At 35.9% G+C, this 13599-nt stretch overlaps 1 pseudogene; it reads left to right on the forward strand.

The window, feature by feature from the left end:
- Positions 1-329: 329 nt before the first annotated feature.
- Positions 330-13599, forward strand: part of LOC136363540 (sodium channel protein type 2 subunit alpha-like) — a 45838-nt pseudogene continuing 32568 nt past the window's right edge.

Genomic DNA, 13599 nt, shown 5'->3' on the forward strand with positions numbered 1-13599 from the left:
TTTTGTTGTGAGGTATTAAGCTGAGTTGAGAAACTGTAGGAAATTTTTATTTCTCTTTTTCTTTCATTATTTTTTTCTTACTTGTTAATTTCTATCTCTTTGCCATGAGTAGCTAATTTTCTATTAAATATCTGATTGTTAATTGAAATACTTCTTGCTACAGGACTTTATAAAGAGGAAAAGAGGCAGATGCTGACTATGCCAAAAGCTTTCATTTGGGGATTTTGTTGGTGGTGTGACCTTCTGTTTCTTCTTTCTTTTTCCTACATGCCCTCCTAGGATCTTCTTGCACAAGAGCCAAAAAACATTTAAATTTGCAGAATGAAAAGATGGCGCGGGCAATGCTGGTACCACAGGACCTGACAGCTTCTTCTATTTCACTGAGGAATCTCTTGCAGCTATTGAAAAACGTATTGCTGATGAGAAATTTCCTTGTGACCAAGATGAGCCTACAGATGATGCTGGTCATGAAGAAGATCACCTAGAGCCACTAATGACTTAGAGGCAGGAAAGACACTGCCATTATTTATGGTGATATTCCTCCAGGAATGGTGTCTGAACCCCTGGAGGACCTGGACCCATACTACATCAATAAAAAGTAAGTGTTTTGTATTAAGACTATAATTAGAGCACTCCTGTTTAACTATAACCTGATACATGTTCTGCTGGGGAGTTGGTCAGAAGAACTGTTTGAAAGCATTATGCAGTAGGTGCTATATGTTTATTATTTTGATTTCACTAGTAAAGACAACTAACTCTTGCTTCAGTTGCCTTTTTTTAAAAAAAATTTGCGCTTTTCTTTTAATGTCTAATGTTACGGTATTTTTGTATTAAATGTCTAATGTTATGGTAATTTTGTAATAAATGTATTAAATATTTTTGTATTAATCTGTAGTCTCTTCAGATCTAATGCTGAACCCTTTGCAAACTTCTCATCTCTGGCTATCTCCAGGTTTTTTTTGAAAAACATCATACTTGAGATCTAGTTCATTACACAAGGCTTTAGACAAAGTGCTCATTCAGTCATATGACAGAACCATCACTGTCAAACATTCCTAAAATACCATAAAACATACTTACAAAATTAAAAAAAAAAAAAAAAAGGTGCAAGGACTAAACCCAGTCTTTGGGTTTTGGTGTATTGGGTCTGTGTTATGGCCCCGTATGGACCTGAACACAAAATCTAAATTGATATATACTGATTCAGTTTCATTTATAGATATTAAAAAAAAGAAGAAAGAGCAAGGTGTTTACTTTGGCAAGTACAGATGAAGAAAAGTTACTTTTATATAGGCGTGTGAAGTTAAATTATATCAAGAAAATGGAACTGAGTTTACATTAAAAGGCAGTACAAAATAAGCAGCAAGTAATTATTTATTGTGTAATCAATAAAATGCTTGTTGAACTAAAAGCATAGAATGAGTTCTTGAAATTAGGTACTCGATGATCAAGAAATAGTATCTTGCAAGATAAGAATTTAACCAAAGACTTGTATTGTTTCTGAAATAAGCAGCCTAATTAAACCAGTGTTTTTTCTAGTATATGTTGAAAACTAATAATCAAACGTAGATTAGTTAGTTGTTTTAGTTTTTGTTCTCTTGACTTCACGAACACTATTGACAAATCACCCATTTGTTTTATGATAAAATGTCACTGGAAAACAGAATTATTCAGTGCTATAACCTGCTTATTTCTGGATATTAGATTTTGGGAGAATAATCATTAAATATGTATTGAATTAAGATTTTATTAGATGATATTTTCATTGCATCTTCTATTCAAAATCAAAAATGGTTACATTGATGGTACTAATGCCAGCCGCACAAACAAGGCAGTAAGGGTGAGGATTTTAAAAGTCAAGAATGTCTCATCCCAAAAGCAGTTTTAACATGCTGAAATGGTTAAATAGTTCCTTGTGAGGTCCCAAAAATGGTTACTTAGGTGCTTTGTTTTGCATTGCCAACTTTGTTCTGAAATGCAAGTAAAGGAGCTGCATTAAACTTAAATTTAAAAAGGTCACATTTTTAGTTACAGTTTTATGTAATTACTTAATCCTAGAAAATGAAACCTGAAGTGCAGATTTTAAGAGCACAGAGACAAAAAAAGTATGGTGTAGTATTTTCATTGCTCGTGTGAAAATTTAGAATCTCTTGCTTCCTTCCATAGTTCTACTGAAAATAAATTTGCCTACTGAGATGTGTGTAGGCAGCCTCTATTATTACAAGGTTATTAAAATGTATCCTTAATTTCTAATCCCACTACCCCCCTGCTGTTTTTATTTTTTAAAGACATTTATAGTACTGGATAAAGCAAAGACAATCTACAGGTTCAGTGCCACACCTGCCTTGTACCTTCTATCTCCTTTCAATATCACTAGAAGACTAGCTATTAAGATTTTGGTTCATTCATATCCTTTTCAACTGGTTTGTTAAAAATTGTTAATGATTTATATTACTAATGTTAACACTAGGAATTTTGATTTAGTGCTTGAATGTTTTCTTCCTTTAATTCTTTCAAAATCAATCTGAGCTAAGATTAGTCAGTTAACCTGCTGATTAATTTCAGAAGAAGATAAGTCGTTAGTGGAGTTCCCTAAGGTGCAGAATTGAACCCAACCTTGTCTAAAGTCCTTATGGATGATCTGAATGAAGGGAGTGAGTGTACTCTTGGTAAGTTTGGGGATATTGCCAAGTTGTGTGGGAGCGTTGATCTGCTGGAGGGTAGGAGAGCCCTGCAGAGGGACCTGGACAGGCTGGATTGATGGGCCAGACCAAGAGCATGAGGTTCAACATGACCAACTGCTGGGTCCTTCTCACTGGCCACAAGAGCCCCATGCAGTGCTACAGGCTGGGGGCAGAGCAGCTGGAAAGTGGCCCAATGGGAAAAGACCTGGGGGTGCTGGGGAACAGCAGCTGAACATGAGGCAGTGTGTGCCCAGGTGGCCAAGAAGGCCAGAGACATCCTGGCCTGTATCAGGAATAATGTGGCTAACAGGGCCAGGATGATGACTGTCCCCTGTACTCGGCACTGGTGAGGTCACAGCTCAAGTTCTGGGTCCTTCAGTTCAGGAAGGACATTGAGGTGCTGGAGTGTGTCCAGAGAGGGGTGGCAAAGTTGGTGAAGAGTCCAGAACATGATTTCTATGAGGAGCAGCTTGAGGGAGTTGAGGGTGTTTAGCCTGGAGAAGAGGAGGCTCAGAGGGACGTTATTGCTCTCTACAACTCCCTGGAAGGAGAGCGTGGCTGGGGTTGGGGCAGGCTGTTATCTCAGGTAATCAGCAACAGGACAAGAGGAAATGGCCTCAAGCTGCACCACAGGGAGTTCAGGTTGGACATCACGAGGACTTTCTTCACAAAAAAGATTGTTGAGCATTGGAATGGACTGCCCAGGGAAGTGGTAGAGTCACTATCCCTCTATCAGTCAATATTCCTCTACCTCGGGAAGTGACTGGATGTGGCACATAGTGCCATGGTCTAGTTGACAAATGAAGAGTCAGAAGTTGGACTTGCTGACCTCAGCAGTCTTTCCCAACCTAAGTGATTCTGTGATAGGTGTATAACCATCATTCTTGTGAAATATTTTGCAGTATTTAATGCTAGGGATAGTAAACTGATTCGTATAGTATGTGTTGTCAGTATTTTAAATCCTGGTCACTTCCTTGTATTTTGTGTTATGCAAATTTGACTTTTAGAACGGGTATTTTCCTTAACTATGGTCAACATTGTTCAACAAGGTCATTATGCTCACTATTTGGCAAATTGTGTGGTTATGACATGGAGGAATCTTCCAGAATGGGCAAAGAATGTAGAGTAAGTATTTGAATAGTCTAATAATTTTTAAAGTGCTTTAAGACTGAAAAGCAGATTAAGAGCTAAACCATGCAGTTTTACTTACTTGTGTAATACCAGTGTTGTTCTTTTTCCTGTTCGGAGTTTGATGCTAGCTGCAACCCAAAGCAGCACAGTCCTGCAAGCTCTGTGAAGGAAAAAAGCTGTGACACTGTTAACCTTTTTCTGAATAAAATGCTGATAAATACTTTTCCTCAGAATGTCCGTACAAGCAATGCTTTCATACATTCTCCCTCTTCAGCTGTTTTTTATCAGTAAAAAAGAAAAAAGAAAATGATCATTTAACCCAAAACTACTGTTTGTCAGTGTGGAAGATACTTTTGACAGCCCACCTAAAACACCTTAATGCAGCAAAATCTAATTATGGATGCACTCACTCTTTAAAGAAAATACCTCTGCTGAGGATTATTGTTTATCATTCTTAAATCTACCTGGTCAGCCATGAAGTACCTTCAGTAAATACTAGGTTTCACTTACCATGGACTTTATTTTTGATGTGGCAATCATGCTCAAATGTTATTTGAACAAAACAAATTTTTCATGTTGTTTATGATTGTTATTATTAGTGCTAAAATTAAAGAATCTTATGTGCTAAAACTGCAGAAATATTTTCAGACAAAATAAAAAAGTATAATCCTATTATTTCACAGAAGAATGGTGGGGAAACAGTTATAGTTCATGTCAGTTTATAACTCCTGTTCAGTGCATGTACTAATTACTGGAGTTGAGTTGTTTCCTCTGTGCTCATGATGTATCACTGAACAACACACAATCTTTAACTTTTCCTTGGATGTTTTCTCACAGGTACACTTTCACTGGGATTTATACTTTTGAATTTCTAGTAAAAGTCCTTGCAAGAGGCTTCTGTATAAATGATTTTACTTGCCTTCGTGACCCTGGAACTGGCTTGATTTTGTTGTCATTTCCTTTGCGTAAGTATTATTTTTTTTTAAGTAAAATAACAGATTTTTTTTTTTTAAATCTGTAATCGTTTATTTGGCTTATATTAGTTTATATGAAATAAGGTGGCTGAATTGTGTTTCAAGTTTTTCCACTTGAATATTTTACACTAATGTAGCACATAGCAGAATTAGTGGACTATTCCACAGTACAGAAGATACCACTGAAGAAACAATTTAAAATAGGATTTTAAAAACAAAAGCAGGTCTATAGGTTTCATTTTAAATTTTTGCAGTTCATGGAAAATCTTAAGGGTGAATTTCTTAGGGAAACCTTAATTGAGAACAGGAAAATATGAATGCAAGTCTTTCAAAACTTACTCCTTTGGAAAAAAAAAAAAAGGATTTCTGGATTCAGGTCCAGGTAAGTAGTATAGCTCTACCTCAGTTCTGAATAACTGTGATTTAATCCTACAGGTATATAACAGAATTTGTAAACCTAGGCAATCTTGCAGCTCTTCGAACTTTCAGAGTATTGAGAGCTTTGAAAATTTCTGTAAGTCCAGGTAAGAAGTAACTGTGTAAAATAGTTGACACTCTACATCACCTCTGTTTAATTTTGTGTGTGCTGTCATTGTGTTGTATGTGGAATCCCTCGCTACAGATATGTGACAGAGTTTGTGGACTGGGCAATGTCTCAGCGTTGAGAACATTCAGAGTTCTCCGAGTTTTGAAAACAGTATCAGTCATTCCAGGTGGGAGAGCGAGGTTCAACACTGAGGCTGACTGAAACTGCCAGAGCTAACGGTGCTTTCACCAGCAGCCTCCCGGTTTTGTCTTACTTTCAATTTAATTTCCTTTTCCTAATTCTTTCAAACAGTCAGCCTCAGAGTTTAATGGCAATTGCATGAATACCATTACATAGCTTATATTCCTCCATTTTGTTATTTTCTCTCCCCCATTAGGGATCATTCGTCTTTTCAATAATGGTTACTTACACGTATTTATGAACAGCAATTTGGATTCCTAGTGTTTTGTGAAGTTGATCTCTGAGAGAGGAATTCAGGGATTATTACTCATGATATGAGTAGCATGGAAATTGCTGTTGTAGTTATTAGCTTGATGCCTATTTACCAAACCCCACCTCCAGCAAAGATGATGCATTAGAATACAGACTAAATTACTACGAAAAAGATGTGGTCTTTTTTTGTTTGCTGGCTCGAACCAATGCTTTGTTATTGGAATAGTACTGGTAAAGGTTGGCGACGAGGCATCGAAAGAAAATGAACTAACTCTTTTTCTTAGATGTACTGTGTAGAGAGGGCATGATTGCGCTTTGATGTGAACAGCGGGCTTTGAAATGTATGCCATTCATATTTTCCAAATTATTTTTCAGAATGATGAAACGTATTTTAGCTTTTCTTTGAAAATGCTTTCGACTTTTTTTTTTTTTTTTTTTTTTTTTTTTTTTTTTTTTAAGCTGTGCATGGTATTTAGTAGTGTGCTGGAGATGTTTACATTGCATTTTAGTTAATTACATATTTATATTATAAAAATCTGCCTCTGTTTGCAGGCTTGAAGACTATTGTTGGAGCCTTAATTCAGTCTGTGAAGAAGCTCAGATGTGATGATCCTGACTGTGTTTTGCCTGAGTGTATTTGCACTGATAGGGCTGCAGCTGTTCATGGGCAACTTGAAGAATAAATGCCTGTTCTGGCCATTAAAAATACAACAGCTTTTGAAAAATATGTATTTCCATACTTTAGTGGTACAGAATTTAACTGGACAGCATACATTAATGAAGAAAGTAAGAAGTACTATTGTACTTGCTAAATTTTTGTCTATAAACCAACCCCCAATCACAAGATAACTGTTTTATTTATACTGCGATAAAGATAAAAACAATTAAATTGATGGCAAAGAATAGGAATTTGTATATTGCATCCCAGACTCCTGCTGATGTGATTCTTCTTTCCGTTAACTGCACTTAGAAATGTATATAGAGACTTATGTTAGTTTCAGAATCACAGAATCGTGCAGGTTGGACAGGATCTCCCACGTCTAGACCACTGCTGCTAGCTGCCGTTCCAGTCAGAGCAGACTGCTCATCCCTTGTTCCGTCATGTTTTTAGTGTCTCTAAGGTTGAGATGCCACAGCTGCTTCTGGGCAGCACATGCCAAGAATGCACAGTCACAGAAATGTTCTTGAGTATCATTTCAGAACTTCCTATACTCAGCTTTCATTAGTTGCCTCTTATCTTTAGGAGTACTCTCGAGATGAGTCAGGCTCCATCTTCATTACAATCTTTCATGTTATACTTTGTGTAGAGTGAAGATCTTTGCAACTCCCTCCCTTCCTGCCTGCTCCCTCTCTACTCTTCTCAAGGCTGAACAAAACACAATCTTTCAGGCTCTTTTTGAGAGCCTAATTAAGATGTGCTTTTATTAGGTACAGTTAACAAACCATTGCTTTCAGTGATATACGCTCCTCAGCAGGCCAAGATCCTAGTAGGAAAAGAAATGGTATTCAGCCTTAGGATTTATTGCTTGAGACTGAAAAAACATTTTTACCCTATTTTCCATGAGTCGTCTGTAAACTGAAGAGACAAGACTGGTTCAGAAACATGCAGATGCTTATGTTTTGTATTTCTGTCTTTTTAAGTGATAGCATCAGTAATGTTATGGTACACAATGTACCATGAGATGTGTATAATACTTCTCTAATTGCCAAAAATCAGTTTTCTGTGTAGGTTTTGTACTAGAAGTGGATTTGCAGGGCATTGCTTAGTGATTAATTGCAAAAGTAGTGTATTTAAGTAAAAACAAATTTGTAGGATATGGATACTAGCATTCTTTCTCAGTGACTCTCACAAAAAGTAAGCAGTTGTTACAGGCTGAGTTTTGATGAACCAGATTTTCTCCCATTTTTAACACTGGACAATAAAGTTGTCTTCTGTTTTCTGCATTTTTGGATTATCTTTCTATAGGTCTGAATGTTGAAATCCTTTTTTTTTTCTGTGAATAGATAATTTTAACTAGTTTATTTATCTAGAAGGGATGGAGTGACAGTGGAGTGGTGATAGTGCTTTTTGGGCAGTTTTGGCTGATCGTTTACATGCTGCAGAACATTTGTGAATTCTCACTTCAGATACAGGTTACACAGTACATAGATTCTCTATTTCCAGTTTGCACTAGGTGGCAATCTCAAAGAAATAAAATTTTCCAGAGTATCAGTTGCTTTCTATGCTGCATGTTTTGTCTTTGCTGGAATCTACAGAGTGCTGATGCAGGCAAGGCTATTTGGTCTGGTTGTGTTTTTATTTCTCCTTTGTCATATAAGTATTCTTAATGATTTGTATAATGCAGTGTCAGTTGCATTATAAGTAATGGTTTTGAATGGTAAATTTTGGCATCACTATATTTAATGCTCAGTTTAGAGTCCTCCTATGTTCATATATTATGAGCTGTTTCTGACTATTTAAGTACAGAAAGTTTTTTTACCCTATGAAAACCAAAACCTTGTCAACTTGAAGGGTACATTGACATCATCATCTGAGAATGACAGTAGATTGATTTAGTTGAGATGAGTGTTTTTCCAGATTTCTGTCTCTTTTCCATATCTCAGTGCCTGCTAGCCTCATGGTGAAAGTTTCTCCTTACATTTAGTCAGAACCTTCTTGTTTGTAATTATGCCTGTTGTCTGTCATTGTTCTGCCATGCACAGTTGAGATGAACCTGTCCCCTTGATAACTTCCTTGTAGTTACTCGATGCTTTCTGCCAACTCCCCTCAGAGCCTTCCCTTTGCCAGGGTGAACATGCATTGCTTCCTTGTCCCTCAGCCCCCTCATGACCTTGGTGACCTTGTGCTCAATTTTATCAACGTCAGTTTGCACTGTGGTGCCAAACCTGTACAGCATCCTCTGGGTATGGTCTAAGGAGTGCAGAGCTGAGGGGGCAGTCACTTCCTCTCTCTGTGTCTTGGCCTTCTGTTCCTGCTGCCCTGGAGGCTGTTGCCCTTCTCAGGTGTCTGCTGACTCAGCCTCTCCTGGCTCTCTGTCCTGCAAAATTCCCAGTACGTTTTCTGCAGAGCTGTTATCACCAGTCACTTCCCAGCCTGTATGACTGCAAGGGGCTCTTCCTTCCCAGATACACAGCTGCATTTGTCTTTGCTGAATTTTATGTGCCTCCTGTCAGCCTGTTTCTCCAGTTTGCCTAGGTCCCACTCTTATAAACGTCTTCACAAATTCATCATTATTTTTCTAACTCTTATTATTTTCTTTTCTTTTAAAGACAGCATAATTTTAATCATTAATAACAGTATATGTTTCTCTTTTTCCGAAGGCTATCATCTTATAATTAAAGAAAAAGTTGTGAAGTTGTTTATAGTACAGCAGCTGTTCAAACATTGTAATTGGAACACCTGTCTTCTTTTAAATGTTGCCTTCATATTTTCCCAGGATGTGAAATAGTCACAGGATTTGTGAGTTAATGCTCTGACTTTAAAACTGCCAGAAAGCCATTATAAATATTCCATTTTAAAGGAGATAGGCTATGTCTGTTTACAATCTTTTTACTGAATAAGAGGATTTTTAAGTTTTATATTTTCTATCTCATGTATTTTGGAAGGGTATTCAGTGTGCAATGACTAAAGAAAAGAATATGCAATTTATGTTCTAATCATTGTTCTAGGATTTTATTTCTGCAATGTGTTTATTTTGTTGCCCAGAGAGGTTTGTGGATGACCCACCTAGAAGTGTTCAAGGCCAGGTTGCATGGGGCCCTGATCTATTAGTGGCATTCCTGCCCATGGCAGGGGTTTTGGAAGCAGATGATCTTTGAGGTCAGTTCCAACGCAAGACATTCTATGATTCTGCCAGTATTTGAACCCACTGTTGGAAAAACATTAATGGGACATTATGAACATTCAAAACAAGATGACTCGAACATAGGTTCATCCTCACTGAAATAAACCCTAGCAAAACTCCTTTCATTTGTAAACATATTACTTTTTTTTTTCTTTAGGTCATTTCTATCGCCTAGAAGGAGCAAATGATTTTCTGCTTGTGGCAATAGCTCAGATGCAGGTAAGGTACACTGAAAATGACATACTATCTGTCTAAACAACATGTAAAAATATCAATCTAAGCTTTAAAAGGTAATTTAGTTACCTAACATCTCAGTCAATGATAACATGGTCATGGTTCCTAGTAGCCAGACGCTTGAATGAGTAAAAGTGTTAAATGACAAAATACTTTGCTGGAAATTTGTTTTAAAACTCATATGAAAGTAGAAAATTCCACTTATGACCAGATTTTAGGACATCTTAAGGCTTCCTCTGTCTGGCACCTGCTGCATGGCAGTGTCTTGCTCTCTTTCTTTGTAGTTTTGTAACAAAATCACATAATTCTGTATGCTTATGAATTATCAGTCAATCCCTTGGTTTTGGTTGGTAATAGCTTTAAAATACACATACTCAATTATTTTTGTAAACCTTTAACTCATATATGTACTATGAGATTATTTTGTATATGTGTATAAATGCACATCAAATAGACATACATACAAAAAGAAATCTGTCCTAATTGAAACAGTGTACTTACACTTGATATCAAGATTGCATCACCTAGTCACAAAACCAGTATGAAAAGTTTCATGAGATAAAGATCCCTATGCTGGTTACACATTCTTGACAAATCAATAGAATTTCTTAATTAGGCTCACAGATGTGAAGAAGCCAAGAATCTGGTAGCCAGCCTCTCTGACAGACAAGTTCAGCAGAAAATATGTATGCTGGCTGAGTTTTTTTCTGCATGGAAGAATCCACTTTTTGAAATCTCTGTTCTATGTACATATATTATTTTCATTTAGGAGATATCTGCAGAGGTAATATCAAACTGTTGATAATAAACTTTATTTTGTTTAAATGGTGAAAGGGATAGAAGGAAATATTACATCATTACTTTTTTGCTCTCTCTAGATTATTCTTTAAAGAACAGACTTCTAATTTCCTCTAATTTTTGAATTGTTTTAAGCCATAAATGGCAGCACCTTCACAGATGAAGCTTCGTAAGAAGCTCAAGAAACAATAAAAAAAGAATAATGTATGAAATTTGAGTATGGAATGTTTTAACCTCTTTTTCCTTTTTTTTTTTCCCTCTCTTCTAGTAATGCCCAGAAGAGTTTATCTGTGTGAAAGCTGGTAGAAACCCCAACTATGGATATACTAGTTTTGATCATTCAGTTGGCTTTCTTGTCACTGTTTCGACTGATGACGCAGGACTATTGGGAAAATCTTTATCAGTTGGTGAGTATATTTCAAAAATTGAGGTAGTGTATTACTGGCCCCAGATCAAGCATGGAAAGGCCACTCTTACTTGTATTACATATCATTGTATGTATTGTTAGCTATTAAAATGTATCAAGGGAAGCAAATTCTGTTACAATACTGGGTAGACAAACACGTCATACAGAATCTCACATCATTTCTGAAGAGGCACATGAGGGGTTTTTTCCTTAATTTAATTTTACAGTGTATGTTTCATTTTGTGCCTCATGCTATTTTCAAAAATGTCAGTATTGAGTTTAAATTGTAAAAAAAAAGGACAGCAAAACCTGAACCTTAATTTCAGTATTTTTAATCCTATTTTTATAACTTAGAATGCATGACTTGATATAAATTAACTTTTCTACAGTAGCTTTTCATTATATGGTGTGTGTGACTATTTTAATTATAATAAATACTACCTTCTAATTATCTAATCAATTGTGCCATTTTTAATTCATTTGGTTATTTCAAAGGGAAAGCATGCTAATACATGGTAAGCATTCTAAGCCTCCAACCTGTGATATGTGACATATTAAAACTCTGATCCCACATACTTTTCAAGATTATTAGGCATTAAAGAGGTTTGTTGCAAAGCAGCATGATCCTTAGGCATGTTTTTCATGGACAAGAATGCTTTTTTTTTTTTTTTTATTACTTTGTAATTCAGAAACTTGTATGATTTTAGTATAGAAGGAAAACCAACTAAGTATTAATTTTGCACTTTTCAAAGTCATTAATGCTTATGAACTCCAGAACTAATGCATTTCTTCACCAGCTGCTTGATTTCTCTTCTCCTCTTATAGACACTACGCGCTGTTGGCAAATCATACATGATATTTTTTGTTGTTGTGATTTTTCTGGGTTCCTTCTATTTGATTAACTTGATTTTGGCTGTGGTTGCCATGGCCTATGAAGAACAAAATCAGGCAACTATTGTTGAAGCAGAGCAGAGGGAGGCAGACTTTAAGCTGAAGCTTGAGCAGCTGCGGAAGCAGCAAGAAGAAGCTCAGGTATTTTCTAACAAGAGTCTGGGCCTTTGTGTATTCCTTTGCATGCTATTTGTTAAAAGAAAATCAATAATTAAATTTGCATATTAACAAAATCCATTCTTTAACATACCTCACAAATACTTTAGACTGCTTTTTCTATGCTTATTTGTTGCTTTTTAAATATATAATATCTAAAGTGTTAATGAGTTTCTGAACTGAGAACAAAGAGTAGTCTCCAAATCAGAAAAATAGTTTTAAATAAATCTCTCTTATCTTGGGATAGTATCTTGTAAACTGTCATGATGATTTTCCAAATTCTCATCTTAGAAGTAATTTCAAGCCTTGATTAGAGAGCAAAGTATTTTCATCTATAAATTTCTGATTCATTTTTGCTACCTGTGCTGCTACCAGTGAATCAAAGACTTGAAGCAGCTTAAGGAAGCTACTTCAGTTAAAAATTATTAGTTTACTAAATTAATACAGACTGAAGTGTAATTCTGTTTAGTTCTTTTGTTTGTTGCACTCTAATGAATAAATTTATTAATTTTCAAATATTTCTAAAGAACTTTGTGGCTGTAGAAGATGTGGGCTGATTCTTTGATATGGATACAAAGTAGAACTTCATTCAAATTCCATTCATACTGCAGAATTTCATTTGTAGTTTTGCACAAATCTTAACTGCTCTGTTTACTAGAAGTAATTTGATGCAAATCTTAGGAAGAGCTATATCCTTCTTTAATAATGGTATGATTTATAAAGTGTCTTGTTAAATAATTGCTGTGGCAGGCAATAGCAGCAGCTGCAATAGAGATGACTGAGTACAGCTGTGAAAGTGGGAATGCTGCACCCTCAGATAGTTCTTCAGATGTATCCAAGCTTAGCTCAAAAAGTGCCAAAGAAAGGAGAAATAGAAGGAAGAAAAGGAGGCAGAGAGCGCTCTCTGGAGAAGAGGATGCCATGAAGGATGAGAAGCTTCCAAAATCTGAATCAGATGGCAGTATCAAGAGGAAAGGTTTCCGTTTTTCTTTTGATGGAAACAGACTATCTTATGGGAAGCCATTAACATCACCCCACCAGGTACTGTGAGTAATGCAATTGCCGTTTTTGGAATTTATGAGATTACTGTCATATCCAACAAACTTCACTGCAACTTTGCAATGTAAGGCAACAAAGGAAAAACAGTGTAGCATTCTCTTAAATACCAGCTTATTGTTGGTATTATTTTCTAGAGTGTACCTTAAAAAAAAGTGGTTTTTTCTCTCTCATTTTATTATTTGATACCTTAACATGCACAGCAGCACTGCATTTTCCTAGTTAATCTGAAATAGAAATACCTTCTTAATTCATAAAAGGAAAATTTAAGTGTAATGTATGAATTTAGAAGACTAAAGGTCTAGATATCTTTTAACATAATGCATGATCTGTGGGGATCATGGAGTTTATGAAATCTGGTCTTTTCTTCTTTAAAGCAAAGATGGACTAATATGGCCTCTATGTGTTTTTTTTTTTTTTTTCTTTTGAGTTATTGTTTTGGTAC

This window comes from Sylvia atricapilla, chromosome 7, assembly GCF_009819655.1.
Source record: "Sylvia atricapilla isolate bSylAtr1 chromosome 7, bSylAtr1.pri, whole genome shotgun sequence".
NCBI classification, from domain to species: Eukaryota; Metazoa; Chordata; class Aves; order Passeriformes; family Sylviidae; genus Sylvia; species Sylvia atricapilla.